This window comes from Pan troglodytes, chromosome Y (genome assembly GCF_028858775.2).
Source record: "Pan troglodytes isolate AG18354 chromosome Y, NHGRI_mPanTro3-v2.0_pri, whole genome shotgun sequence".
Taxonomy (NCBI): domain Eukaryota; kingdom Metazoa; phylum Chordata; class Mammalia; order Primates; family Hominidae; genus Pan; species Pan troglodytes.
The window spans coordinates 26,037,188-26,052,572 of record NC_072422.2 but is presented as its reverse complement, the minus strand read 5'-3'; the positions used below and the strand labels follow the sequence as shown (position 1 = coordinate 26,052,572).

The 15,385-nt window shown below is 46.3% G+C and overlaps 1 long non-coding RNA gene across 1 annotated transcript in view; it reads right to left on the bottom strand.

Annotated features, from left to right (window-relative positions):
* TTTY14 (testis-specific transcript, Y-linked 14) overlaps positions 1-3,334 on the bottom strand; it is a 150,132-nt gene extending 146,798 nt beyond the window's left edge. Inside the window, exon 1 of the long non-coding RNA NR_002708.1 lies at positions 3,194-3,334. This is a non-coding gene — a long non-coding RNA (testis-specific transcript, Y-linked 14). The remainder of the gene's footprint in view (positions 1-3,193) is intronic.
* Positions 3,335-15,385: the final 12,051 nt, after the last annotated feature.

The window sequence follows — 15,385 nt, the reverse complement described above, 5'->3', positions numbered from 1 at the left end:
TAATGAAGTGATCATTAAAGTGGATCATGTTCTAAGGCTAAAATGGCTTCTATGGGGGTCAGGTGCTGTGGCTCACTCCTGTAATCCCAGCACTTTGGGAGGCCAAGGCGGGTGGATCACGTGAGGTCAGGAGTTCAAGACCAGCCTAGCCAACACGGTGAAACAAAAATTAGCCAGGCATTGTGGCACATGCCTGTAATCCCAGCTACTCAGGAGGCTGAGGCAGGACAATCACTTGAACCAGGGAGGTGGAGGTTGGAGTAAGCGGACATTGCACCATTTCATTCCAGCCTGGACAACCAGCGAAACTCCACCTCAAAACAAAAAACAAAACAAAACAAAAAAAATGCTTTCTAAGGCAATTATTTAGTTGCCTGAGTTCCAAGAGCTGAAGATTGACACCTCTTTCATATGGTTTTACAATAAAAGCTAGAAAGTTGAATTGCACAGACATTCCATTTAAAATTCAAATTAAAAAAACACACACTGAAAACATTTCAACATTTCAAAACAGTAACTTTTAGTTATTTGAATTCATTCCATTTTTCTATAAAGTTTACCAAACGGGTCACAATTCCCACAGAACACTGACTACACAGCAATTTAAATAAGTTGATACAACATGCTGTTAGACAAGCAATGTATCTTCACCTATTCACTAGCAAATACCTTGCTATTAAATAACACTCATCCACTACACTTACCATTTGAGCGATGAAGAGACTTATACAAGGTAATGGACAGACCTAAACACTTATTTTGGCCACCAAATGTAGATTATTTTCTGAACCAGCATTTACTGATACTCTCTCTGTTATTTAATGGATGATGGGCTCATTGCCCATATGCAAAGTAAATTTCCTCTTACATTTGATCAGGCAAAGTACGAGTTGCAAAGTAATATTACAGGACTTGCTCAATAACTCTCAAAAGACACTAACAGAACTCTAAGTATTCCACGCAGCCAACATTTAATAAAAGAAATCAAGAGCTCAGAGACGCCAAATAAAATCTCAGGGTCTCTGATTTTGAACTATCCTAGTTATGCCATTAATGGCATTTGCACACAACAAAAATAGTAACTGTTTCAATAGTACTTTTTCCACAAGCAATATCATCTTACATGTTGGCTGAATAAGTCTCATTGCCCCAAAAAGGATCAAAAGATTCTAAGTTTTGCAGTTCAACAATTGTGAACAATTTTATTTCTCATTTTAAGTGTAAAGGATATTGCTCAAATCACCGCATGAAACTCTCTCCTCATGTAAGAAAGCCTGAAATCTGATTTCTCTACAAAAGAAAAAAAAAATCCAGTTCTTGCAAATGGATACAAAACTACTCATAACCTGCAAAAACCATGAAACCTAAGCATGTTACATCTTAACTGTTATAAGAAAAATAGTTAAAGCAAAGGGAGCTGTCAGAGAAGCTTCATTTTCCCGGCGTCTTCCAAAACTTCTTGGAACTCGTATACAAGAATACCTTTCAAAAACACAACAGAAGCAGAAAACGTTAATCGGGCACCAGGAACAGAGCAGGCCTAGCGAAAAACCTAGACTCCCCTGCCACCGACCTTCCCAAATGACACAGTTACAAGCGTTAACAGCACAATCCCTCTGAGAGGGGATTGAAACAATGTGTCAAGTACAGACACACACACATACACACACAGAGGACTGAATCAATGTGGCAGGGACACACACAAGACTGAATCCATGTGGCAGGGACACACACACGACTGAATATGGCAGGGACACACACACACAGAATCCATGTGGCAGGGACACACATACGCACACTCTCCCCACCCCCTTCCCCAACGCCCTGGATGATGAAATGAGAAACGGAAATTAACATTTCAGGCAACGTCTCACATTGTTCCTTAAGGGCAAGAGCTGCTGTTGAAGCCGCCACCGCCGCCGCTTTCCTCCCGACTCCCTCCTCCGACCTGCCTACCCTCCTCCTAATAACCCCTACACTGTTGTCCCGCATTCCAGCCCCTAGCATTCCAGCCCCTACTCGAACCTACGCGTGCCTCCAGCAACCCTGCCTTTCGCCCGCCCCTTCCGGCTGGGATCCCGGCAGCTGCCTGCTCTCATTCCAGAAGAGCGATAATAATAGGAACGCTGGCCAGGCGCAGTGGCTCACTCCTGTAATCCCAGCACTTTGGGAGGCCAAGGTGAGCGGATTACGAGGTCAGGAGATCGAGACCACCCTGGCTAACACGGTAAAACCCCGTCTCTACTAAAAATACCAAAAAAATTTAGCTAGGCATGGTGGCGGGCGCCCGTAGTCCTAACTACTCGGGAGACTGAGGCAGGAGAATGGCGTGAACCTGGGAGGCGGAGCTTGCAGTGAGCTGAGATCGCGCCATTGCACTGTAGCCTGAGCGACTGAGCAAGACTCCATCTCAAAAATAAATAAATAAATAAATAAAATAAAAAGAATACTACTACTACTACTAATAGGAACGCTGAGAATAACAACTACGACCAGAACCGAACAGCTAAGGCGCCCCTCTTGTGTGTTAGAAGGCGGCGCCCCCCGAGTTCCGCAGAAGCCAACACCTGCCCAGGGCCCCCCTAGGCAGCCCCTCACAGCAGCCCCCGGGCTCCCAGAACCCCCAGGCGCTCCCGGAAGCCCCCAGTCGGTCCCCCACAGCCCCCTGGGGACCTTCTGCCCCGCCAGCCCCGCCCCGGAGCCCCCGTTCTTCCCGCACAGCCGCCTCGGGTCCCCCTAACCGTCGCTCCGAGCCCCTCGAGCTCCCAAACCCGCTTGGAGCCCCCTGTTGGCCCTTCACGACCTCCCCGAGCCCCCAAAGTCCACCGCCCACCCCGATCCCGGCCCTCCAGGCCTGACCCAAGGCCCACACAGCAGCTCTGCCGGCTGGGAATGGCTGCAGGCCGCAAGGCCGCGCGAATGCCCCGGGCCAGCCCCAACCACTGCCCCTAGGCCAGCGGCGTCTCTTACTGGGATTCGAAGCCTGGACGGCTCCCCGGCGGCTCAGCGGCGGGGCGCGAGCGCTGCCCATGCAGCCCGTGGCGGCGTTTCCCCGGCGGCGCTACTGCAGCGGGAAGGCGGAGCCGGCTCGAGGCCTGGCCGAATTGCGGGCAGGCGGTATGCTAGCCCGCCACTCGGCTGCGCGGCACCCGTTGCGGAGGACTACTGAGGGGGCGTGTGGCCGCAAGCTCACCGGAGGCGCCTCCCCAACTGAAGATCTCGGTCCATCTCAGGGTGGCCTCTGACTCTCCGACCCGGCGCTGGCGCAGGCTGCATGAGAAGCTCTGTCCCATTGTCCCCGCACTCCACACCCCTTATCCGTCACAGCCATTGGCCCGTCCCAGTTGGCCGCAGGGACTGAGCAAGTTATGCCGTCGGGAAGACGTGCGTTAAAGGGCTGAAGGGGAGGGACGGAACTGACAGTCTCTGTGACAGCTCTGAGGTGGGAGTAGGAGGACGTCCCAGTGACGATTGGGCAGGGTCCTGCGTAAGGGAGCACACGACCCTGGAAGTAGCGAGCAACCGGATTGGCGGTTTCCTTCGCAAAGGTCTTGCCTTCTTGGGGCCTGGCGATTGGTCTTTCCAAGTGTCGGAAGCGACGGGGATATGGTCTGGAAACATCTGGTTTTGAACATCTGGTATTGAAGCGCTGGGAGGCAAAACGTCTGCCCCGCGCGCCCATGCGGCGAGTGTCGGTCCGTGCCCCTGCTCAAGGACAGCTCGGGCCAAGTGCGCCCGGGTCCCCAGAAGGCCTGGCTCCGGACTGTGCTGCTCTGGGGCGTCACTGGGCAAGGAGAGCAGTGGGTCGGCGTCGAGGGGAGGGGACCTGGGCTTCGGAGCGGTTGCTCCGGGTGGGCACTGGCCGCGCAACCCCTCTCCCGAGCAGAGACGCTAGCTCCACCGTGAGCGGGAACGGCCCTTGGGCGGGTTGTAGCGTTGACTCCAGATTCCCTGGGTCTCGCGCACTGAGAGCCTGAGCCGCCTGAGGGAGGCAAAGCGCCCTGGAGCCGCGTCCCCTGCCTTGCAAGTTAGTTCTCCAACACACGAAAAGGGTACATAAGAACTGATGCGGTGACAGAAGCATTGGGTGAAGTTCACTCGGCACCCCCCAATTTCTAATTCAGCCATATTTTTCATAGTTCTACCAACAAACGTCCAGCTGGGTCTGGGTGCTGTAATCCCTGCACTTTGGGAGGCCCAGGCGAGAGGCTATGTATTGAAGCCAAGAGTTTGAGACCAGCCTGGGCAAAATAGCAAGACTCCGTCTCTACAAAAGTTTAAAAAATTATGTAGATATGATGGTGTGTGCTGCTAGTCCCAACCACTTGGGAAGCTAAGACGAGAGGATCGCTTGAGGCCAGGAATTTGAGACCAGCCTGACTCCATGTATAGAAATATATATGTGTGTGTGTGTGTGTGTGTGTGTGTATGTGTGTATTTAAAAATATATATGTGTATGTGTGTGTATATGTGTGTGTTTATGTGTGTGTTTGTGTGTGTGTGTGTATATATATAGATGGGTGTGATTGTGCACACGTGTGGTCCCAGCTACTTGGGAGGCTGAGGTAGGAGAATCACTGAGCCTTGGAGGTTGAGACTCTAGTGAGCTATGACTGCACCACTGCACTTCAGCCTGGCCAACAGAGCAAGACCTTGTCTTGCTCTGTTTTCATATATATATATGCTGGTTACGGTGGCGCACACCTGTGGTCCCAGCCACTCAGGAGGCTGAGATGGTAGGATTGGTTGAGTCCAGGAGGTCAAAGCTGCAGTAAGCCATGATTGCACCAGTGCACTCTTTCCTGGGCCACGGCAAGACTCTGTCTCTAAAAAAATAAAAGGGCACAGACACCCACAGAGGGATGACCATGTGAGGATGCATTGCTTGAGCCTGGGGAGTTGTGGCTACACTGAGCTGTGATCACGCCACTGCACTTATCAGGGTCAAGTGATTCCTGCCCTAGCCTCTTGAGCAGGTGAGACCACAGGTTTGTGTCACCACTCCCGGCTAATTAATTATTTGTAGAAATGAAGTTCTAGGTTGCTCAGGCTGGTCTGAAAATCCTAGGCTCCAGTGATCCGCCTTGGCCTCCCAAAGTGCTGGGATTATAGGCATGAGCCTCTGTGCCCAGACCAACTAAATTCTTAATTGGTGTCTTGGTAGTTCATTAGTTAATCTGCCTCAGTTTCCTTTAAATGTTTGACCCTAGGCCGTGCACAGTGTCTCTGGCCTGTAATTCCAACACTTTGGAGAGAAGTGTTTGGGATACTGAGGTGGGCAGATCACCATAGGTTAGGAGTTCCAGACCAGGCTGGCCAACATGGTGAAACCCTGTCTCTATTAAAGATACAAAATTACCCAGGCGTAGTTGTGGGCACCTGTAATCCCAGCCACTCGGGAGGCTGAAGCAGGAGAATTCCTTGAACTCGGGAGGGAGCTTCAGTTGCACCACTGCACTCCAGCCTGGGCAATGAGAGTGAAACTCTGTCTCAAAAACAAAACAAACTAAAAAATACTGAGCTTGTCCTCTGGCTAAGCTCTATTAAGAAGGTTGTGTACTGTCATCCTGTTGTACGTATTTGAGAAAAGTTCTAGATTTCACTTCTTGTCCATCTTTCATTTGATCTTTAACAAAAAAACAAATGGAGACAAGGTCTTGCTCTGTTGGCCAGGCTGAAGTGCAGTGGTGCAGTCATAGCTCACTAGAATCTCAACCTCCAAGGCTCAGTGATTCTCCTACCTCAGCCTCCCAAGTACCTTGGACCACAAGTGTGCACAATCACACCCATCTAATTTTTTTTTTTTTTTTCACTTTTTGTAGCAGTGAATTCTTGATCGCCTCGCTTCAAGTGATCCTCTGGAGAGACAGGACTAGCTGGATTTTCTAGGCCAACTAAGAATCCCTAAGTCTAGCTGGGAAGGTGACCACATCCACCTTTAAACATGGGGCTGGCAAGTTAGCTCACACCCAACCAATAAGGTAGTAAAGAGAGCTCACTAAAATGCTAATTAGGCAAAAACAGGAGGTAAAGAAATAGCCAATCATCTATTGCCTGAGAGCGCAGAGGGAGAGACAATGATCGGGTTATAAACCCAGGCATTCAAGCCAGCAATGGCTACCCTCTTTGGGTCCCCTCCCTTTGTATGGGAGCTCTGTTTTCATGCTATTTTAAAGTTTTGCAACTGCACACTCTTCTGATCCGTGTTTGTTACAGCTTGAGCTGAGCTTTTGCTCACCATCCACCAATGCTCTTTGCCACCATCACAGACCCGCCACTGACTTCCATCCCTCTGGATCCAGCAGGGTGTCAGCTGTGCTCCTGATCCAGTGAGGCACCTGTTGCCGCTCCCAGTCGGGCTAAAGGCTCACCATTGTTCCTGCAAGGCTAAGTGCGCGGGTTTGTCTAGTTGAGCTGAACTAGTTGAGCTGGGTTCCACAGTTCTCTTCTGTGACCCATGACTTCTAATAGAGCTGTAACACTCACAGCATGGCCCAAGATTCCTACTTGGAATGCATGAGGCCAAGAACTCCAGGTTAGAGTAGAAGAGGCTCACCACCATCTTGGAAGTGCCCCCCCCCCCAATATCTTGGGAGCTCTAGAAGCAAGTCCCCCTGGCAACATTTTGGCAACCACAAAGGGACCTACAAAGCAGTGAGTAATATTGGACCACTTTCGCTTGCTATTCTGTCCTACCCTTCCTTAGAATTGGAGGAAAATACTGGGCACCTGTCAGGTAGTTAAAAACGTTAGCATGGTGCTGGACTTAAGACTCAGGTGTGAGGCTGTCTGGGATAGGGCTTTCTAACAATCTCAACCCTTCTCGGTCGGGATCATTGGTCTGCCTAGAACCAGCATCCTCTTTGATTATTTCTGGGGAAGCAGAGGGCTAACTAGAGGCAGAAAGCTGTCATCCCTAACTCCCAGCATTAGCTGTTTGAGATCATGGTGCAGGCAGAAGTCTCTACTCAACAGTCGCCCATGCATGTGCCCCCACCTTTCCTTCTGATCTATACCTCCTGGGTCCTGACCATGACTTTCTTGAAAGTGTAGCCCCAAAATTCTCCTTACTTCTGAATCTACTTCCTCCAATCCCTGCCTCCTAATTAATAATGGTTCAGACTTTCATTTCCTCTAGCAAGTTGTATCTCCAAAGGGATCTAAGGAAGCTCTAAGCTGCATCCTTAGGCCCCTAGGCTATGAACCCAGAGAGTCTTTTCCCTGATATCCCTCCCAATTTATGCATACAGCTCTCAACGTGGGCAGTTATGTGGGACCCATTCCCCACTACCCTTGCCAAAGCCCCAGGTTTCTAAAGGGCTAGCAGAAAACAGAGAGACAGAAGGGAGAGAAAGAGAGAGAAACAAAGCAAGAGTCAAAAAGAGAAAGAAAGAAGAAAGAGAAAGACAGATAGAAGAAAAAAACAGTGTGCCCTATTCCTTTAAAAGCCAGGGTAAATTTAAAGCCTGTAATTGATAATTGAAGGTCTTCTCCAAGACCCTATAACACTCCAATACTACCTTGTTGGCATTGTAAACAAGGTCATACCCTGAAAACACTGAGACCACTGGCAACCCGTAGCCATCCTATCAAAAATCCTTAACCCAGGAACCTACAGATGGCCCAAATGCATTCAATTTGTAGCAGTAACTACTTTGCTAACAGAAGAAAGTAGAAAAGTAACTTTTGGGCGAAACCTCTTTGTGAGCACATCTCACCATTTCAGAATTATTCTAAGTCAAAAAGCATAAAGGTAGCTTACTAACTCAAACATCTTAAAGTATGGGGCTATTCTTTAGAAAAAGGTGATTTAACATTAACCACTGAAAATTCCCTTAACCCAGCAGATATCCTAACAGGGAATTTAAATCTTAATTACCATACAAAAGTCCGACCACACCTACGAGGAACTCCCTTCAGGACAGGAGGATAGATGGTTCATCCCAGGTGATTGAGGGGAAAAAAACAAAAATACAATGGTTATTCAGTAATTGATAGGGAGACTCTTGTGGAAGCAGAGTTAGGAAAATTGCCTAACAATTGGTCTGCTCAAACGTGCTAGCTGTTTGCACTCAGCCAAACATTAAAGTACTTACAGAATAAAAAAGACTGTACCTCAATCCTGACTCAAAAGGTTACCTACACCCTCTCTGAAATAAATTTGCATAAGAACTGTTGTTTATAGCAATGCATATTGATGGGGCAGCTGGGTTGTTATGAAATACTCAGGAACCCAGCCCAGCTCTAGAACTCACCTATGAGTACAAAGGCAATGTTGGGCACACTTGGTAAAGGACCACTAGAATCCAGCAGCCCAGACCACTTTCTTGGTGGTCAAGAAGGGCAGGAAAACAGGTACAGTACTGCCACATTGGTGAGCATAACTAATCCATTAAGCAGAAGTCCATTGGTGGTTACACACCCTGGAAAAGTATAAGCATTATGACCATAGAGGACACTCTAGGACTAATGCTCATCAGAAAATGACTGGGGTGCTGATATTCCCCCCAAGGCAAACATTCCCCCCAAGGCAAAGATGCCCCAAAAATGTATTCTGGAGTATTCAGCCCAGTCAGAGAATATGTACCTGTTTCCTTGTCAGACTTGAAGAAAATTGAAATAGACCTAAGTAAATTCTCAGATAACCTTGATGGCTATGTTAATGTTTTATAAGGGTTAGGACAATCCTTTGATCTGACATGGAGAGAAATAATGTTACTGCTAGATTGGACGCTAACCCCAAATGAGATAAGTGCCACCATAACTGCAGCCTGAGAGTTTGGCAATCTCTGCTGTCTCCATCAGGTTAATGATAGGATGACAACAGAGGAAAGAGAACAATTCCCCACAGGCCAGCAGGCAGTTCCCAGTGTAGACCCTCAATGGGATGCAGAATCAGCAAATGTAGATTTGTGCCACAGACATTTGCTAATTTGTGTGCTAGAAAGATTGAGAAACACTAGGAAGAAGCCTATAAAGTATTCAATGATGTCCACTATAACACAGGGAAAGGAAGAACAGCCTACTGCCTTTCTGGAGAGACTAAGAAAGCCGCTGAGGAAGCATACCTCTCTGTCACCTGACTGTGTTAAAGGCCAACTAATATTAAAGGATAACTTTATCACTCAGTCAGTTGCAGACATTAGAAAAAAACTTCAAAAGTCCACCTTTGGCCTGGAGCAAAACTTACTATACCCTATTGAACTTGGCAACCTCATTTTCTTATAATAGAGATCAGGAAGAGCAGGCGGCAAATTGAATGCCTAATGGGGCTTGCTTCCAGTGCAAGGACATTTTAAAAATATTGTCCAAATAGAAATAAGCCACCCCCTCATCCATGCCCCTTATGTCAAGGGAATCACTGGAAGGCCCGCTGTCCCAGGGGATGAAGGTTCTCTGAGTCAGAAGCCACTAACCAGATGATCCAGCAGCAGGACTGAGGGTGCCCAGGGCAAGTGCCAGCCAATGCCATCACCCTCACAGAGCCCCAGGTATGCTTGACCATTGAGGGCCAGGAGGTTAACTGTCTCCTGGACACTGGCATGGACTTCTCAGTCTTACTTTCCTGTCCTGGACAACTGTCCTCCAGATCTGTCACTATCAGAAGGGTCCTAGTACAGCCAGTCACTAGATACTTCTCCCAGCCACTAAGTTGTGACTGGGGAACTTTACTCTTTTCACATGCTTTTCTAATTATACCTGAAAGCCCCACTCCCTTATTAGGGAGAGACATTCTAGCAGAAGCAGGGGTCATTATACACCTGAACATAGGTGAAGGAACACCTGTTTGTTTCCCCCTGCGTGAGGAAGGAATTAATCCTGAAGTCTGATCAACAGAAGGACAATATGGATGAGCAAAGAATGCCTGTCCTGTTCAAGTTAAACTAAAGGATGCTGACTCCTTTCCCTACCAAAGGCAGTACCCCCATAGACCCAAAGTCCAACAAGGACTCCAAAAGATTGTTGAGGACCTAAAAGCCCAAGGCCTAATAAAACCATGGACTAGCCCCTGCAATACTCCAATTTTAGGAGTACAGAAACCTAATGGACAGTGGAGGTTAGTGCAAGATCTCAGGATTATCACTGAGGCCATTGTCCCTCTGTACCCAGCTGTACCTAAACTTTATACTCTACTTTCCCAAATACCAGAGGAAGCAGAGTGTTTTGCAGCCCTGGACCTTAGGATGCCTTTTTCTGCATCCCTGCACATCCTACTCTCAATTCTTGTTTGCCTTTGAAGATCCTTGAAACCCAATGTCTCAACTCACTTGGACTGTTTTACCCCCAAAGGTTCAGGGAAAGCCCCCATCTGTTCACTCAGGCATTAGCCCAAGACTTGAGCCATTTCTCCTACCTGGACACTCTTGTCCTTCAGTATGCGGATGATTGATTGATTGATTGATTGATTGATTGATTTTGAGATGGAGTCTCCCTCTGTCACCCAGGCTGGAGTACAGTAGTGCAATCTCGGCTCACTGCAAGCTCCGCTTCTCAGGTTCACACCATTCTCCTGCCTCAGCCTCCCCAGCAGCTGGGACTACAGGTGCACACCGCCACACCTGACTAATTTTTTGTATTTTTAGTAGAGACAGGGTTTCACCATGTTAGCCAGGATGGTCTTGATCTCCTGAACTTATGATCCACCCACCTTGGCCTCTCAAAGTGCTGGGATAATAGATGTGAGCCACTGTGCCCAGTTGTGGATGATTTACTTTTAGCCACCCATTCAGAAACCTTGTGCCATCAAGCCATCCAAACGCTCTTAAATTTCCTCACCACCTGTGGCTACAAAGTTTCCAAACAAAAGCCTCAGCTCTGCTCACAGCAGGTTGCATACTTAGGGCTAAAATTACCCAAAGGCACCAGGCCCTCAATGAGGAACTTACCCAGCCTATACTGGCTTATCCTCATCCCAAAACCCTAGAGCAACTGAGAGGTTCCTTGGAATAACAGGCTTCTGCTGAATATGGATTCCCAGGTATGGCAAAATAGCCAGGCCATTATATACATTAATTAAGGAAACTCAGAAAGCCAATACCCATTTAGTAAGATGGACACCTGAAACAAAAGTGGCTTTCCACGCTCTAAGGAAGGCCCTAACCCAAGCCCCAGTGTTAAGCTTGCCAACGGGGCAAGACTTTTCTTTATATGTCAGAGAAAAAACAGGAATAGCTTTAGGAGTCTTTACAGATGTTTGAGGGACCAGCTTGCAACCTGTGGCATACCTGAGTAAGAAAATTGATGTAGTGGCAAAGGATTGGCCTCACTGTTTACAGGTAGTGATGGCAGTAGCAGTCTTAGTATCTGAAGCAGTTAAAATTATACAGGGAAGATATCTTACTGTGTGGACATCTCATGATATAAATGGCATACTCACTGCTAAAGGAGACTTGTGGCTGTCAGACAACCATTTGCTTAAATATCAGGCTCTATTAATTGAAGGGCCAGTGCTGTGACTGCGTACTTTTGCAGCTCTTAACCCACACACATTTATTCCAGACAATGAAGAAAAGATAGAACATAACTGTCAACAGGTGATTGCTCAAACCTACGCTGCTCAAGGGGACCTTCTAGAGGTTCCCTTGACTGATCCCTATCTCAACTTGTATACTGATGGAAGTTCCTTTGTAGAAAAAGGATTTTGAAATGTGGGGTACACAGTGGTCAGTGATAATGGAATACTTGAAAGTAATCCCCTCACTCCAGGAACTAGCACTCAGCTGGCCGAACTAATAGCCCTCACTAGGGCACTAGAATTAGGAAAATGAAAAAGGGTAAATATATATACTGACTCTTAAGTATGCTTACTTAGTCCTCCATGCCCATGCAGCAATATAGAGAGAAAGGGAATTCCTAACTTCTGAAGGAACACCTATCAAACATCAGGAAGCCATTAGGGGATTATTATTGGCTGTACAGAAACCTAAAGATGTGGCAGTCTTACACAGCTGAGGTCATCAGAAAGGAATGGAAAGGGAAATAGAAGGGAACTGCCAAGTGCATATTGAAGCCAAAAGAGCTGCAAAGCAGGATCCTCCAGTAGAAATGCTTATGGAAGGACCCCTAGTAAGGTGTAATCCCCTCTGTAAAACCAAGCCCCGGTACTCAGCAGGAGAAATAGAATAGGAAAACCCATGAGGACGTAGTTTCCTCCCCTCAGGTTAGCTATCCACCAAGGAAGGAAAAATACTTTTTCCTACAAATAACCAATGGAAATTGCTTAAAATCTTTCACCAAACCTTTCACTTAGGCATTGATAGCACCCATTGGATGGCCAAATTATTATTTACTGGATGAGTCCTTTTCAAAACTATCAAGCAGATAGTCAGGGCCTGTGAAGTGTGCCAAAGTAATAATCCCCTGCACTGCAGGCCATTTCAATCCCTATATCTTTAACTTCCTTGTTAAGTGTGTCTCTTCCAGAATCAAAGCTGTAAAACTACAAATCATTCTTCAGATGGAGCCACAGATTCAGTCCATGACTAAGATCTACCACAGACCCCTGGACCAGCCTGCAAGCCCATGCTCCGATGTTGATGACATCAAAGGCACCCCTCACAGGGAAATCTCAACTCCACAACCCCTACTACAATACAATTCAGCAGGAAACAAAGCAATCATTGGCCAACCTCCCCAACAGCACTTGGGATTTCCTGTCGAGAAGTGGGACTGAGAGGTAGGACTAACTGGATTTCCTAGGTTGACTAAGAATCCCTAAGCCTAGCTGGGAAGGTGACCGCATCCACCTTTAAACACAGGGCTTGCAACTTAGCTCACACCCAACCATTCAGGTAGAAAAGAGAGCTCACTAAAATGATAATTAGGTAAAAACAGGAGGTAAAGAAATAGCCAATCATCTATCACCTAAGAACACAGCGGGAGGGACAATGATGGGATATACACCCAGGCATTGGAGCCAGCAATGGATCCCCTCCTTTCGTATGGGAGCTCTATATTCACGCTATTATAAAGTCTTACATCTGCACACTCTTCTGGTCCATGTTTGTTATGGCTCAAGCTGAGCTTTTGCTCTCTGTCCACTCCTGGTCTTTGCTGCCATTGCAGACCCACCACTGACTTACACCCCTCCAGATCCGGCAGGGTGTCAGCTGTGCTCCTCACGCAGTGAGGCACCCATTGCTGCTCCTGATTGGACTAAAGGCTTGCCATTGTTCCTGCATGGCTAAGTGCCTGGGTTTGTCCTAATTGAGCTGAACACTAGTCCCTGGGTTCCACAGTTCTCTTCTGTGGCCCACGGCTTCTAATAGACCTATAACACTCACTGCATGGCCCAAGATTCCATTCCTTGGAATCCGTGAGGCCAAGAACCCCAGATCAGAAAAGAAGAGGCTTGCCACCATCTTGGAAGTGGCCCAAGATGCCATCTAGGGAGCTCTAGGAGCAAGGACCCCTTGGTAGCACTTCCAGCTCAGCCTCCCAAATCACTGCTATTACAAGCATGAGCCACTGTTTGTGGCCGCCACCTACTTTTTGAACTCCAGTTGTATTAACCACCATAATAGACACCTTTTGTCTGTTATATTTCATGGATCATAAACTTTTTTATGTATAATTTTACTTTTTATTTTAGATTTGGGTGGTACAAATGCAGGTGTTTTACATGGGTATATCATGTGACACCAAGGTTTGGAATACAGATGATCCCATCACCCAAGTGCTGAGCATAGAATCCAACTGTGAGTTTTTCAGCCTTGCCCCCTCCATCTCTCCACGCTCTAATATTCCCCAATATCTACTGTTCCTAACTTTATGTCGATGTATATATTATATTTCTTAGAGTTCTCTGAATAATGGTCAGGGAAGGTAATGTGAATGATGCAAAGATGATTATGAATAAAATATTCAGTTTTCTGGAGTGAGCAGGACACTTTTTCATGCAAAATTCCATTTGAATCCTCCACCTCCAGCCAGCGCGGTGTAGGGAGAGGAAGAGAGACAGACCTATTAAGAGTTATATTTGTTCTCTTGCAGTCTTGTGACTTACTTCTTAATGAAAACCCTTATTGTTTTATAAGAAAAGGAGAATGAATGCAATGTTTGAGATGGCGTTATCTAGAATTTTTAGAAGCATAAACAGACATTGAAAAATTATAGAAAACAAGGGCAGAAAAGCAGAAAAGACATAGTAGGTCAGATGGTATTTTAGGCAAATACACCATAAACTGGCCAGCCAGGTCTGCATCTCTAGGGCTTTCCCAAAGAGGAGCAAAGCAGTTTATATTCTATTATTATCACCACCATCACCTTTTTTCCCCCCCTTACATGATGGATGTCAATATCATGATCATTCTCGTTATCTGTATAACCGTCATCATCATCATTAATATCTCATAATTTTTTTCATGTTATTTTTAATGTAGTTAGAAAGAAAGAGATCTTGGGCCTCCCAAATCACTAAGCTAAAAGGAAAAGTCAAGCTGGAAACTGCTCAGGGCAAACCTGCCTTCCATTCTATGCAAAGTCACCCCTCTGTTCACTAAGACAGATGTATATTCTGATTGCTTCTTTTGGAAAGACTTATCAGAAACTCAAATGAATGCAACCATTTTTCTCTCAGCTACTTGTGACCTGGAAGCCACTTCCCTGCTTCTGTTGTCCCCATCTTTCTGGAAGAAGCTAATATACTTCTTACATATATTGATTGATGTCTCATATCTCTCTACAATGTATAAAACTAAGCTATTCCCCTACCAACTTGGACACATGTCATCAGGACTTCCTGAGGGTGTGTCATGGATGTACGTCCTAAATCTTGGCAAAATAAACTTTCTAAATTAAACCAGACCCATCTCAAATTTTGGCAGCTCACAATAACACATAAACAACACACCTTCCCATTCCCCAAAAAAATTAGCGCAGGATAAAAATCTAAGAGTATTTCATAGCAACTGATAGTTTGACCAAAAAAAAAAAAAAAAAGTTTTCTTTTCCCAAAATAAAGTTCTGTGGCTTCTGTCAGGGAAAGTTTTTTGTTTGCTTATTTGTGGGTTTTTTGTTTAGTTTGGTTTCGTCTTTTGTTTGTAGCTTTGGTGGTTTATGGTTGGGTTTCTTTCTGGCTTAAACATTTCTTGGTGAACAAATGTTTATGTCTTCAGGTCTGTAGACTTAGATAACTATCTTAATCTGAGAAATCTAAAGTTTTGAATTGTTCTGCGAATACCAGTGAAGGAATCCACCTTCCCTCTGAAACCATATTCACAAGGCCTAACTTGAGGATGCTAGAACCATTTTCAACAACAAAGACACCACGTTCATGCTTCCGTGGCATACTGCATGTCCACTTCAAGAAGGCACCTTTGTATACATTTGATTATTCCCCTTACACCCATCTTACTTTGTAGTGTCTTCTGAATGATGAACAACC